Below are 3068 nucleotides of genomic sequence, written 5' to 3'. Positions count from 1 at the left end.
GGGCATATCTACATGTGCCATTAATGTGCTACAATAAACTGTGCACCTTATTGCTTTGCAGTTTATTGCTCCTGGGTGCTTTGATTGCAGCACATGAGCCAGGTTGTGGCAGCCTTGGCTGGCAGGGAGCCCCGGTGATTAACCTGCCAGCCTGGGGCTGTTCTGATTGTGCTCAGTGTTCTGTGGAGGAGCTGGCTGGGACATGAGTAGGGATACTAATTTTCTCTGATTCAAAAAAGTCCCCAATTTTTGGTTACCCCCCCACCATCCACATTTTTCCCTGATTTAAATGAAACGCCACTATATATATACATCTATACTGTATATATCTATTTTAATTAGGGAAAAATGTGGATTTGGGGTTACTTTTTTTTAACCAAAAATTGGGGATATTTTTAAATCAGAGAGGACATGAGGTTGCTTCAGCATGGGGCTAGCCAGCAGGCAGTCCTTGCACTGAAGCACCCTCATGCCCCAGCCAGCCCTGTCAGTATCTGCATGAGCACTGCTGCACATGAAAAAACTGCGGAGTAGGATATTACAAGTACTATCCTGCTGTGGAGTTTATTAGTTTCCTGTGTCCTAATAGGGACGCATGTGTAGACACTGAAATGTTTAGGCAACTGCACTGGTAGCTATCTTGCGTAGACATACCCACAGACAGATTAACTAAATCAGCAAGGGAGGATAGTGGCTAATTATAGGCCTTGTAACAGCTGGGAGATAAAAAGGCTCCAGGTTAGAGAGTTGGGGCATTAAGGCTGAGAGGAGCCTTTCTCTGCAACATGCTTTGTGGGCACTGTTGAAAACACTAGGGAAGAGAAGCATATGATCTTCTCGGGGGGGAAAACTTCACACAAAAGAAATGAAGTAGGGTGCAGTCTGTAATAGCACGAGTGATTGAGTGGGGCTTATTCCAACTGCTTCACAAGGACACATCTACATGTGCATATTAATGGCAAGCAATAAACTACAGTGCATATCATGCTGGAGTTTATTGCTCCTGGGCGCTGCATTTACACATGTGCCTGAGGCTCCAGCATGTTGAGCTGGGTTGGAGCAGCCGTGGGTGGCAGGCAGCCCCCACGCTGAAGTACTCTTATGCCCCAGCCAGCCCCATCAGTGTCTACACGTGTGCTGCTAAGCACAAAAAAACTCCACAGCAGGATAGAGCTTTTATTTACAAATACTAACCTGTTGTGGAGTTGATTAGTTTCCTGTGGCCTAATAGAGATGCACATGTAGACACTGAGACATTTACTGCAGGGTTAATTAGGTAACTCTGCACTAAGTGTCTCATGTAAATGTGCCTGTAAAGTCCATGAGCTCAAATGCAGAGCAGTGCGTGAGCTTGGATTTCTCTACTTACCCCAGCAAATGGGTTATTAGAGCTTTTGGAGTCAGAAGCTTGGGCCCTGTGGAATTAAAATATTGCCCCTTGATTAGGTACAGGCTTTGGGACTTTCCAGATTCTTTGCTGCCTTGAGATGAAGAAAGCAGCCAACTTGTATTTTCTGGCACAGTCCTGAATTATGGGTCTGTGTACCCAAAGAGTCTCTAAGATGGAACTTTTGCCCCAATTTTGTCCCGATGATTTTCTGAGGTCCCTTCCGGCCTTACAACCTATGAATCTATGAATTTGGGGGGGAAAAAATGGTCCTCTTTCCTCTTTGCTAAACCCCTGCTGCAGCTTGCTGCATCCTACTGTTACTATGAACTGGAAGCAGTATAGCTACATTCACTCACCACTGTGATCAAGTAAATTAAAAGTGTCACTCAGCAGTGCTAATTTGCCAGCTCACTGCAGTACGCTGTGGAGGTTACACCAAATCATAGGCAACTGATATGGGGCACATGGGGGGGGCACATGCCCCCCCTGAGATTGGCCACCACTGGCTTCTCCGAGCTGTTGTCACTCGCCACTCCCCCTACCCCCCATTGCCACTGGCTTCTGTAGGCAGTCGCCACTCACTACCTCCCCTGCCACCACCTCGGCTTCTGTGGGCAGTCACTGCTTGTCATGCCAAAGCCACTGATGCCATTGCCCACAAAATATGCCACCCCAGTCTTAGGAGGTACCAGTCACTCATGCACCAAATAGACTGGGAAATCCAGAATTACCAGAAAATCCAGAATCCTGGAAATCAAGAATTCTGTCCCAGATTTTGTTCCTTGAAATTTTGTTGCTTTATCCTTACAGGAGAAAGACAAATGACCCAGTCTGAGGCAAAACACAAAAGGGTGAAAGCAGTGATCAGTAGAGTCAAAGAGAAATCGAGGTGAACGCTGCACTCCTGTACCCCTGTTTGCCTGGCGTAACAGCAAGAGGGTACTAGTGGGTGAAGAAGCCCCAGATATGTGACACTGGAGACATGGGATTTGAGACCCTAACATCAAAGGAGGCTGGCAGAACAGTTTCCTTACTTACCAAGCATTCAGTTTTCTGTGTTGGCTTCTTAAGCAGCAGCACCAGCTGCAAGACTTCCTGCTCTGTCTTTGGGAGTACTCCATCACATGAAGCAACATTGAGAAATATTTTTTGAGGCCTCGGTGGAAAATACCTCAGCAGTAACGTCTTGAAAGAAACAGACATGTGACCTGGGGGTTAATTTTTGTTCCAGGTGTTACAGGAACTTTTGGCATTTGACCTCTGCTCTGGTGACTCCTGATGACAAGGTTTTATGTTGTAAATGTCTTTGCCCAGAGCCAAGCACATGGCTGACCCCCTGCCCCCATTGACTGCATTTTGTGTTTAATCATTAAAGGTTGCAGTCAAGCATTCAAAATGAGGAAGTTCTGGAATTAAAGGTGTCTGTGCAACTTTAATTTGGCCTCGTGTAAACACATCAAGATGCAATCTTTTACATGATCATATACTTGTATTTATTGACCCAAGCCCCCTACCCACCTCAGCATATATAGGCTCCCAGTCTCCCTATCTCTGCACTTCCCCTTTCAGCCACTTTGTTGGTGTATAATAAGGGGACTTGGGGAACTGGGACAGAAGTTCAATAAAGCGATGTAATGAAATCAGTTAAGGCTGATACTCTATCAGCAGTTCCCCCTCT

The sequence above is a fragment of the Gavialis gangeticus genome, unplaced genomic scaffold (genome assembly GCF_001723915.1).
Source record: "Gavialis gangeticus isolate Ggan-Ray unplaced genomic scaffold, GavGan_comp1, whole genome shotgun sequence".
NCBI classification, from domain to species: domain Eukaryota; kingdom Metazoa; phylum Chordata; order Crocodylia; family Gavialidae; genus Gavialis; species Gavialis gangeticus.
Note: the sequence above shows the minus strand (reverse complement) of the source record.